The sequence below is a fragment of the Trachypithecus francoisi genome, unplaced genomic scaffold (assembly GCF_009764315.1).
Source record: "Trachypithecus francoisi isolate TF-2019V2 unplaced genomic scaffold, Tfra_2.0 Lachesis_group9, whole genome shotgun sequence".
Lineage (NCBI taxonomy): Eukaryota > Metazoa > Chordata > Mammalia > Primates > Cercopithecidae > Trachypithecus > Trachypithecus francoisi.
This window is the reverse complement of record NW_022681474.1, coordinates 56,975,096-56,987,852: the sequence shown is the minus strand read 5'-3', so window position 1 is coordinate 56,987,852 and position 12,757 is coordinate 56,975,096. Positions and strand designations below refer to the sequence as shown.

Sequence of the window (12,757 nt, the reverse complement as noted above, 5' to 3'; positions counted from 1 at the left end):
GATATTGGGTAATCACCTTATTTTTCCCCATGTACACGTTAATAAATTTGTGTGCATTTCTCTTATTAATCTGCATTGTACACTTTAAAAGTATTAAAAGAGTGAAATTTATGTTATGAATATTTTATCACAATAAAACAATATCTTAAAAACTGACAAAAATTCTGTATAATTTCTTTCAAGTGAGGAATTACCAACTACTTAACAGGGTGCTTAGAATGAGGAATTATACCAGATAAATGGCATGCTTTTTTACAATTAACCATTGCTGTTATTTACTGAGTATCCACTTTCCCCGCCAGCTCCTGCATTAAGCACTTTACATATACTAATTCAAATCCTTAAAAAAGAAAAGGGAGAAGAGAAAAGGAAAGAAAAATAACATGTAAGGCTACAAGGTGCCTCATCTTTGCCACATTCAACAGACTGGCCAGGAGACTGCAGGCCACTGCACTGTTCTAAGGCCACTCAAGACAAGGCCAGTCCCCAATTTGTTTCACTGTGAGACGGCTGCGCAGTCAGAGCCCAGACACTGTCACCAGACTCTCGGACTTGGATTCAGCTCCACGTCGTGTCACCCGGGGTAAAGGATGTACATCTCTGCGTGCCTGGATTTGTCACCTGGCAGCACCGATGTTCAGGCTGCAGCAAATGAACAGAAGCTGGGGGAGAGCGCGGGCTGGTGCTGTGCGGAGCTCTGGCGCAGAAGGCGCTCACCAGGGGTGCCCAGAGCCGGGGTCTGTGCGCCGCGGGCTGGATGAGGGTGACAGGCTCTGGGTGGACAGAGTCAGAAGACAAAGTGAGGATGTACTCCTTAGATGCTCACGAAAGCCCTCCTTCCCCTTCGTTGGGAACGACTCCCCCGCCCCCCGCGCCCGGCCGACAGGCTGTCCCTGGCAGCGCCAGGACTCAGCCGCAGGCAACTCGGAGGAGCGCGAGCCCGGGGACCTCGGGAGGGCCTCGGGAGTGGGGAGGTGAGGGGGGCGTCGGGAGGGCCGCGGGTGGGAGGCGGGATGGAGGGGGCGGGGAGCGGGGTTGGGGAGGCGAGGAGTGGAGGTGGGGAGCTGGTGAAGGGGGCTTCGGGAGGGCTGCGGGTGGGAGGGGGGATGGGAAGGCGAGAAAGGGGGGAGGGGGGCCTCGGGTGAGCCGCGGGTGGGAGGTGGATGGGGGAGGGGGGCCTAGGGAAGGTTGGAGCCCCCTGAAGGCAGGCGATGACCCAGGCCCAGCGTACTTCTACTGGGGCTCCTTTGTAGGCCCACGGAAGCTCCGTGTTTGTTTCTTTGTACCCATATCACTCTTAACTTTATTTCTTCTTCTTTCCTTTCCTCCCCTAGCAGCTCTAACCGCCCTACAGTTTGCATGGGAAGGCAACAGGGACTTCCCTTTTGCACTGTCTGCGGGTACCTCTGTCCCAGCCCTGAGGGGACGAGGCGACGCTGCGCTGTGGGGAAAGCCCGGGTGGCAGGAGGTGGCGGGGCTCCTGGAGGAGGTGCTGGGATGCGCTGCTGTGGCTGCTGAGAAAGATCCCGAGGACGCAGCCTGCCCCTTCCCCGAGCTTCGAGGGAGCCCGGCGGGGAGGACTGGTAGGGTCTCTGGGAGCGAGGAGCAGGGGAGCCTGGAGTCTCAGGGCTGCGGGGAGCAGAGGCACTCAAGGTGGCGAACGTCCCCAGCCTGCCCTCCCTGCTCACTGCAGGGTCGCACACCCGCTCTGCTCCGGGCCTCCCCTCAGTCCTGGCCTCCAGGCAGTTTCCATTTTTGCCAGGTGGATTCTGTGCGACTTTATCCAGAATCTGGATCAACAAATGAACACTCAGGGAGGAAAGGAGTGTTTGGAGGGGTGGAGAGGTTTCCAAGCAGGCGCCCACCTGAGGGTCCCCTGAAAGGGGACTTAAAGCCGAGTTTCCAGCTCGGCCACCCCTTCCTGTTTCTTTCTGTCTTTCTTTCTCTCTCTCTCTCTCTTTCTTTCTTTCTTTCCTTTTTCAAGAAATATAAACAAAGAGCTTGAATTATTTTGAAATAACTGTTGGTAGCTGGACTGTGTTCTGTCGACCACAACATTGCTCTGGGACTGAATCGCCTGGGTCTCTACTCTTCCTAAGTGTTACATAACAATAGCGAACCCATGAGGTCAGCTTCTAAACCAGTTTCTTCCCATAACCTCCTGGACCAAGTCCCAAGCAAGACCGAGAGGAGCTCAAGGTCATACTCTCCCGGGGACACATCTCGCTCTCTAGTTGGAAGGAGGAGATGAGTGTCCCCCAGTAATTGAAGGCTTCTCATGTTTGTGTAGAAAAGCCAAGCACAGGCCTATATTCTAGAAGACTGCTTGTGTCAGGCGGAAGGTCATCAAAGGCAAAACGAAACAAATGAAAAGGCGTCTTTTGAAGCTAATGGAACAGATCAGGTGGTCAAAAATGGATAAACAATGGCATTTGGAGCAAAACTTTCAGCTTCTTCGTTTTAGTTTGACAGCCCCAGGAGGGCATGGAAACTTCTCACCCTTCCTCATATGTCTTGCCCCAATCATCTCTGTGTCTCTCTCCTCTGTAACATTCTCTATAGTAAATGTAAGTAGGCCTTTCCCTGAGCTCTGTGAGCTGCTCTAGCAAATTAATCAAGTCTAAGGAGACGTCCTGGGAACACTGATTGGTGGGAACGCCAGTGGGTCATAAGCACAGGTAAGATCACCTTGCCATTGGCATTGAAAGTGGAGGGCAGGCTTGGAACGTGAGGCTTGGGCTTATGGGGTGTGAGGCCACCTCCAGGTAGAAGGTGTCGATGTCGGAATCGTCTGATGTAGAAGTGCCTGCTTGCTTGTGGTGGGGAGAAAACCTACACACATGGTCACAGAAGTCTTCTGTGTTGATTGTTGTTGAGTGAGAGAAAAAAAGTAATTTGGTTTGTTCTGATATTTTCAGAAAGGCTGTAATCAGTTCCTGGACAATGCATCGTAATACCCCTGCCTCAGCACACTCAGTACACTCAGTACACTCCCCACCCTGAGGGGCGGCGCTTGCCATTTCTGAAAGGATGCCTCTGTGGGGCCTGGGAGCAAGGCAAGGCTGGGTCATTTGAGTCCTCGCAGCCCGGTCCCCACCAGGACCTACCGGCCTGGAGTGAAAATGCATCTTATTGTCCTTCTTTCAGAGCCAGACTCCTGACCAGAACACACACGCCACACATGCATACACACACATTACACACACATGCCACACATACATACACACATGCCCCACGTGCATAGACATGCACCACACATTCATATGCATACAGCACACATGCATACACACATGCCACACATGCATACACACACACCACACCATCCCCCCCCACATCACATATGATATACACAAGACACACCACACCATAGTCACACATGCTAAACGTACCACATCATCCACAAATGCACCTACACATGCCACACATCATGCCACACCATGTATGCTACTGCATATTACACCATCCACACACACCAGACACTATACATATCACACACACACCAGACATACTACACCATCCACACAAATATCCCCCACACACCACACAATACAAATATACTTGCCACACACACACCACACCACACATGCACATGATACCATGTATGCTATACACAAGTGCATGACATACCACCTACACACACGCATGCCACTAATACCACACTGGGCACACCACGCACACATCACAGGCAAACACACTGCCTACACGAATTCCACATTATACTTCCACACACCACAGAAAACAGCATCCAAATCACACAAACACACACACTGTGCACATAGACACATATACCACAGACATACCACACATCCACACACACTGCATACACACACCACATACATAGACACAAGCCACATACACACCACAAAGTACATATTCCTACACCCAGCTCGTACCATCGACACCACAAACACATTTTCACATGCGCATTCCACATACTTATGAAAACAAATAGCTATCATAAACAGCATAGTTCAAACCTGGGCCAATTAAAAGAACAAAATAGTTATAAAAGAAACACAGTATTCCAAGGTGTTCACCTCCTCTCCTCCCACATAATAGTCGTTTCTATTGTCATGCGCTTCACTCATCATTTTCTTTCCTTGAATAGGATCTCTGTGGCATAGACAAAGTCACATTGAACTTATTTCCTCCAGAAAAGGGTGAATCCAAACTTCTGCCTGGCCACCTCTCCAGCTGTGGAGTATCCCCATCTGATATGAGAAGGTAGGAGGAGGGAGGGAAGTACAAGATCTTTCTCTTCCAAAACTGTGTTTCATGGGAACCACTTCATTTTTTATAATTATAGCAAAATATAAGTTTAAGATTTTTTTGTGTGTTGTATTTAGGTTTGTAAAACTGAAAAGTAATCACTGGAAAATATATCCTTTATCCAATATCCAAATATTTCCAAATATATCCAACATCCAATATCCAATACATTTGGAAATATATCCAAATATATTCAGTAGAAACTGGATAAATAACTTGCCAAACGCTGAACAAACAAAAGCGGAAAGTATTACTGATCAACCCACTGAAAGAAAGGAAGATAAAATCTGAAATACTGGAAATGTGATAAACGTAAAAGATAAAATAAGACTATTACTGAATGTATTGGTTATCAGAATACATCCAAAAGTAAGTGGGCTTAACTTCCCTATCCAAAGGCTAAGTTCCTAGAGTGCTTCAAACAGCAAAACCTGATCCATCTAAAGTAAAATGAAGCAGGGAGGTTGATACTTTGACACTGAGGAGGCAGGCAAGGATCTAGCAGATAAATTCAGGTAGAGACAGAGCAAAGGAGGGAACATTCATATCAAATAGAGAAAGAAAGCCTAAAAAATAGCCCATGAGGCAAAAATGATCATATTATTAATAAAATATACAATCCACATTGAAGACATTGAAGTCATGAACGTTTGCATTTCAAATACTCAGAGGAAATAATGTGAAAATATAAAACATAAAAATTTGATAAAATTGTTTGCTACTACAAAGTTCTAACACATTGTACAGGATTTTGTGGATTAACGAGAAAAAAAAGGACATACAAGGTGTGAATAATATAATCAACAAACTTGGTATGCTACCTACATAGAAAACATTGTAAACCACAAAGGCACAAAGCTCATTCTTTTAAAATTATATTAACTCAGTATTTATAAATAGTGATATTGAATTAGGCCTAACAAAGTCTATTCTAAATAAGGTAGAAATTCTACAAGCCTTTTTCTCTCAGTACAAGTAGTAAATAATGACAAGAGGATTATAAATTTTAACCACATAGAACTGTAAAACTACTTTTTTTTTGATCAAAGGACTCCAGTCCCAGAGAGGGAAAGCTTTTTTCAAATGCAAATTACTTCCTTCCCACCTTCCTTCAGATCCCTTATAAGTAATGCAGGTCATAGGTGATTTTTATCAGACTTTGATGGAAATAGTTCAGTATGATGCTATTTTAAAGTTCCCAAAGCATAGAAAGTTTAGAAATTGTTTAGACTAGCATCACATTTAAGCCCAAACTCAACAAAGATAACAATGAAAAGTATCTATAGAACAATTGTACTTATGAGTATAGATATAACACTTCCTCATAAAATATTTTTGCACTAAATTCAGGAATAAATTCAAAGGATAATATCCCATGAACTACCCAGCTTTATTCCTAGGAATATGGAAATAATTTATTAGCATATCATACATTAATATAATTTATAATAATAATTTGTTAAAGGAGAAAATCCAAGTAATTATCTCGTTAATTACTTCAATGGCAGATCACACAATTCAACGACTGCTCCTAACTGTGTTTTCCTCACATCATGGAGGGTATTTGTCAGAAGAGCTCAGCCAGCATTATACTGAGTGCTGAAGCACAGGAGAGATCCACGGTAAGGGTAGGAATAAAATGAGGAAGTCCACTCTCACTCAGTGTCATGTCTCAGCATTGCCGTGCAGCCACATTCTAGCAACTCCAAGGAGGAAAGAGAGATATGTTAATTATATAAATACTGGAAAGGAAGAAATAAAACGTTTTCTGTATTTATATAACAAGACTATTCTAATTCTCTGCAAAGTAATCCATAAATATTGCAAAGTGTCAGTTAACATCCCAACAGCATGCATTCTAAAAGTCGTCTGGAAGAATGATTGAATTAGCAATACAAATGCTGATAACAGAGGAGAGGCACTGAGAGGCTTCTCTGGCAGGTTTTGCACTCTTACAATACCAGGATGCCTTCAGCTGTGCAGGGCACACAGGAGCACATACATATGTAAAGGTGTCTCCTTACATCCCCAGGAAAAGGACAGATTAGTGGGGAATGCGTTGTGACAACCTACTAACCATCTTAGGGGAAAATAGTGTTACATTCGTACCTCATACCTCACACCAAAATGAATTCCAGATGGGCTAAATATTTTAATATTTTAAAAAAAGAAATCATAAGGGCAGTAAAAGAAAACATTTAGTGAAAATTGTATGAATATCTGAGTGTGAAAGTGCTTTCTAAGCAGGCAACCAAAATCTGAAATAATATAAGAAGAAGACCAATAGATGTTAATACATAAAAACTTAAAATGTGCTCTGAAATAAAACAAAAACCTGCCATCCACAAAATTAAGAGACACGGAAAACTGGGGGGAATGGCGAGCAGGAAGGGAATTGCCAAATACATATAAAAGAATTAAAATTGCTATTACCTAAAAAGGTATTATAAAAACTCTTAGGAAAAGGCAAACACACCAACTTTTAGAAGCAAAGAGAGAATACAAACAGTCTCAAATAAAATGAAATGCAAATGACCAATAAATTTGTAAAAGCCATAGTGAGATATAATTTATAGCCTCAAACCAGCCTAGATTAAGAAGAATGTTCAATGTGCAAAAAGATTTTGGACATTCTTGCCCATAAACTGCTGTTGGGGATAGAGTCGTGGCCGACCTCCAGGACAACAGGCAGGAATGGGAAGCCCACACTCCCTCAACTCCACCGTAGGAGCTGCAGCTTCAGAACCGGTTCTAAAGAAAGAATTCCAGTGTGCGTAGCTATGTGGTCAGGCAGTCCTCACAGTGCTTTCATTTTTACAAAAAAAAAAAAAAAAAGAAAGAAAGGAAGAATTTTAAATGACTGTCAATATAGGATTGAAGAAAACTTATAACCCTGTTCTATAAAATATTATCCAAAAATTTACATATGACACAAATCCATGTTTAGGAACATAGAAATCTATTCCATATTGGGTACTAAATAAGAAAATCTGGATAAAGAACAGTATGGATAATATAATTAAAAAGTAGGGTGTGTGGGTCTGTCTGTCTAGAATAAAGCACCACCCCAAATATTATCAATAGTTAAATTAGGGCGTGACCCTATTGACATAAGGCGGTACTCGATCATGCGATGTCAGTTCAGAAGGCAAGTTGGATACAGAATATAATCTCTATCTATCACCACTCTCAGTTTGTCTCTCTATATAATATGGATTTTTAAACTGTAAGAAAAATGACTGAAATATAATAACCGAAATTTTCTCTGGGTAGAGAGATTTAGAAAAAACGTCATTACTTTCACCATCTAAATTTGTCTATATCTCCTCAATTTTCTGTGGAAGGTGTATTTGTTTGCTAGGGCTACCATAACAAAATACCACAGACTAGGGGCTGAAACAATGAAAATTTATTCTCTCACAGTTGTGAAGGCTGGAAGTCTGAGCTCAAGGTGCTGGCAGAGTCCTGAGGTCTCTCTCTCTCCTTGGCTTGCAGATGCCCTGTGTCTTCACGTGGTCTTCCCCCTGTGTTTGTCTCTGTCCCCATCTTCTTAGAAGGACACAGTCAAATTGGATGAGGGCCCACCCTAATGGCCTCATTTAACTTAATTACTTCCTTAAAGACCCTATCTCCAAATACAGTCACATTCTGAGGTGCTGGGGGTTAAGGCTTTAACACATGGATTTGGGAGTGGGGAGGCCCAATTCAGCTCATAACAGTTGGCAAGTGGTAATTCTATAATCTGAGGAAAACATTAAAACAAAAGGAGAACAAGAGAGGGAGCAGAAGGTCAGAGCATGTCCTTGCTGCCACCAGCACACAACCATGCCCCACTGCAGAACCATGGCTGGGGATGGTCATAAAGGACAGTCCAGGACAGCACTGTCCCAGAATGAAGAGCACAGGCTGGCTGCCTGGGCCTGCACTGTGGCAGGCACCATGCCTTGCTAACATGCTTAGCCACTACCGGCACAATTCTGGTGGCCTGCACCAGGAATGCATGTGCCCAGAGGACTGGCCCGCCACCCTTTGAACCTTTTCCCAGAGGAGCCCTGACACCTGGGAGAGACTTCCTAAAGTGTTCTTCATAACAATCTAGTGATAGGGAGCCCACACCATCCTTAGAGATGTGTGCGTTCAGGGTAAAATCTTTCAGGGGATGGTAAAATGTGTTGTTAATCCATCCTCAAAGATGTTTTTCTGTGCCATGTTACATACCTGGGTATTAAAATTACTCACTGAAATGTTCTAGCCACAGGCTTTGCTAATATTGCTGGGTTTTGTTAAAGTCGTTTCTCTCTCCTGGAGACGTGAGTGAGGTTCACCAACTCTGGAGTGGCCACGGACAGCATCTCTCCTGCAGAGAGACTGGGATGTTGAGAGGCTATTTGCAACCCAGTCTGCCTCCCTGCACCCCACTTACTCCCCTGCAAGTGATGTGCATATGCCTGACCCTAGCTACAAGAAAGGAGACCAGGGTCTTGCAATTTTCTGGGGTTCCTTGGGAATTCCTGTTGTTGGGTAAAATGAGGGCATTCAGCCCTGCGAGAAGGGAAGAGAGTAAGTGAGGTGGAGACGAGGATGGGCCTGAATGAACATGTCCAGAAACAGAGTTCTCCAGCCTTCCCACGGTGTTTCCATGGTGCCTGGTGTAACAGAAAGCATGGCATTTTAACTGGATGCTGTGAGTCTTGTGTTTGTATCATTCCCCAAGAGACCCTGAGTTCCTTGATGGCAAGGGCCATTAAGACCCAGCACAGTAGTTCCCTCATCTTTTGAGTTCAAAAAGATGTCCATTGAATGAATGAATGAATACATGCATAACAACATAAAGAAATAAATCGAGGTACTTTTACATGTAGGCATCACAATGCAAATCAATTATGATTGTTCATGTTATTACTACAGCTTACCTCACCAGATAGTCATCTGGCTACTTTTTGCTTGAGCAGAAGATGCCTAATTGCTGGAAACTAAATGACTCAGCATCTCACCAGCCTTAGTGACAGACATGCCCTCAGGCTGCAGCCTTGGCTCTGCTCCCTGGAATTACATGTGGTCAATGGTTCTGATTCACAGAAGCTGGTTTACCGACTTGTCTGTCTTTCTTGATTTGAGATGTAGCTGACCTCACTGCCCGTCATCACTGGAGTTAAAATCCCTGTGGCCATGGTCTGATCAGTCATGATGGTCATGATGATGCTGGGAATTTGAGTGTGTGTGATCATTTGCATTCTATCATAGAGAAAGCACAGCCGATCGCCACATCACTCACAGCACCTGCTTCTCGCTTCCCTGGACCTAATTAATCTCCTTGTGTCAGAAATTTGTTGGCCCTGAGCCGACTCCAGGGGATGATGGTGCCAGCTCAGCCCACCAGGCAGGGCTGGGAGCCAGGAGCCAGCACAGGGGATGCAAAGCCTAGACAGCAAAAGGAGAGAGAGGAGCAGAAAGCCGGGAATGTTCCTAGGCTCTAGGACAGACTAGCAAGTGTCAAAGGAAGATTCTTGAGAAAAGAACCATCCCAAGATTTTTTAACAGTTCCAATAAGGAAATAATAAGGTCTGTGCTGAAGCAGGCCATGACAATGGTCTCCTTGATATCTAAGGCAGGATTTCAGGAAAACCTATGGGGACAGGAGAAGTGGTGGATATGTTGCTGCAGAGGTGCCCAGGGCTCTTGTCTGAAGGCACCATGGAGTCTTCTGGATCAGAGCACTCAATGTGTCCACAATGTAGTCATTCAAAAAGTCTTTTTAATACAGCACACAGCACACAGCAGGACAAGTTATTCATTGTATGACACATGGCTGCTTGGCATTATTCCAGCATTCTGTATTACTGTCACCAAATAAATTAAAAATTAAAAAATAGAGATATTTTAGGTAATTAAGTGTTATTTTCCCTGCCCCCACCCCTATCTCTTCATTTCTGGAAAAGCCACAGCCCAGGTGCCTGTGTGCTGAGAGCTGAGAGTATTTCTGAGGAGGTGGTAGAAGAGAACTAATGGGATTATCCGCCAGAGTGATCATTTGCAAAGAGTAGCTCATGGTTACTGGAAAGGCTTCCACTGCCATCACCATTGACCACAGTTATCTGCTCTACTTGGTGAAATGATTTTAATAAGTTATCTGAAATCAAGTATTATTAAGTTATGCCAGTTGAGGGGCTCTGCCCAGGTGAGCCTTAAAATGGCCCACTTAGAAGAGATAGGAAGATGCATCCCACCAGAATTATGATGTGACCTTAGGCACGTTGTTAACCTCAAGTTGTTGAATTTCCTGAGTCTCAGTCCATCATGTGTGAGATAAGAAAACAAGGCAGTTGTCAGGGTTGAGGAGCTAAGAGATGTAAATCCCTTAGCATGATGCCTTGTCACATATGGGGGTGCTCAGTCAGGTCGGCTGCTGTTGTCATCATTACCACTGCTGACATTAAACTGTTAGGCTTTGAACAAAGTAGCAATAGAAAGCATCATGTTCCTATGTTAAAATTTTCCCTGTTAGGAAGATTAGAGCCAAAAAGAGACAGATCCCATCAAAGAAAAGCCCCAGGAACTGATTGAATCACTGCCGAATTCTACCAAACATTTAAGAATAAATACCAGTCTTACTCAAACTCTTCAAAAAAAAAAAAAAATGGTGAGGAGGAAGTACTTCCAAGCTCATTACTCTGATACCAACACTACACAAGGACACAACAACAACAAACTTCAGGCCTATATTACTAATGAATACAGATGCAAAAATCCTCAACAAAATACTAGCAAGTGAAATTCAACAACGCATTAAAAGGATCATTCATCATGACCAAATGGGATTCATCCCAGTGATGCAAAGATGGGGCAGTGCAAATAAACCTACACATGCAACACATGCAAACAAACAAACAAACATAATATATCCATTCACAGAATCAAGAACAAAAACCATATGATTATTTCAACAGATGTTGAAAAAGCATTTGATAAAATTCAATGTCCCTTTATGATAAAAACTCTTATAAAAATGGGTAATCAAGGAACATACCTCAAACTAATAAAGGCCATATATGACAAAGCCACAGCTAACATAATACTGAAAGGGGAAAATTTGAAGGCCTTTCCTGTAAGAACTGAAATAAGACAAGGATGGCTATTTTCACCACTATTATTCAACGTAATACTGGAGGTCTTGGTCAGAGCAACTAGGCAAGAGAAACAAATAAAAGGCACCTAAATTGGAAAAGATAGAGTCAAATTAGTCTTGTTCACTGATGGCATAATCTTGTACTTAGAAAAACCTAAACATTCCACCAAAAAACTGTTAAAATTGATAAATGAATTCACTAAAGTTGCAGGATACAAAATCAATATATTAATACAAAATTGGTAGTACTTATATGTGCCAACAGCGAACAATCTGAAAAAGAAATCAAGAAAGGAATCTTGTTTACAATAGCTATAAAAAATATAAAATACCTAGGAATCAGTGTAACCAAGGAGGTGAAAAATCTCTACAAGGAAAACTATACAACTCTGATGAAGGAAATAGAAGAGGACACACATGCACTATAGAAAGATATTTAATGCTTGTGGATTGGAGGAAATAACATTATTTAAATGACCATACTACCCAAACCAATTTACAGATCCAATGTAATCCCTGTCAAAACATCAATGACAATCTTCACAGAAACAGAAAAAAAAAATCCTAAAATTTATATAGAACCCAAAAGACCCTGAATAGCTAAAGCAATTGATATGGTTTGGATCTGTGTCCCCATCCAAATCTCATCTCGAATTGTAATCCCCATAATCCCCACATGTGGGAGGGTGGGACCTGGTAGGAAGTGACTGGATCATGGTGGCCGTTTCCCCCATGCAATTCTCATGATAGTGAGAGAGTTCTCATAGGAGCTGATGGTTTCATAAATGTTTGACAGTTCCTCCCTCTCTCTCCTCTCTCTTTTGCCTGCTGCCATGTAAGACATGCCTGCTTCTCCTTTTGCCATGATTGTAAGTTTCCTGAGGCCTCCCCACCCATGTGGATCTGTGAATCCTTTAAATCTCTTTCCTTTGTAGATTACCCAGTCTCAGGGAAGCTCTTTACAGCAGCATGAGAACAGATTAACACAGAAATCTTAAGCAAGGACAAGGCTGAGGCATCACATTAGCTGACTTCAAAAACTAGTACAAAGCTCTAGCAACCAAAACAGCATGGTAGTGGCATAAAAATAGATTCATCAACCAAAAGAACCCAGAAATAAAACCACACATTTACAACAAACTCATCTTTGACAAAGACACTAAGATTATACAATGAAGAAAGAAAGGTCTTTTCAAAAAATGGTGCTGAGAAAACTGGATAACTATATGCAGAAGAATGAAACTCAATCAAATCAAAACAACATGGATTAAATACTTAAATCTAAGACCAGAAACTATGAAACTACTCAAAGAAGACAGGGAAAATGCTCTTGAACATTGATCTAAGGCAAAGATTTTTTGT

The 12,757-nt window shown here is 42.9% G+C and overlaps 1 pseudogene; it reads left to right on the top strand.

Moving 5' to 3' along the window:
* Positions 1 to 633: 633 nt before the first annotated feature.
* LOC117082264 lies at positions 634 to 1,880 on the top strand (annotated as a pseudogene).
* Positions 1,881 to 12,757: the final 10,877 nt, after the last annotated feature.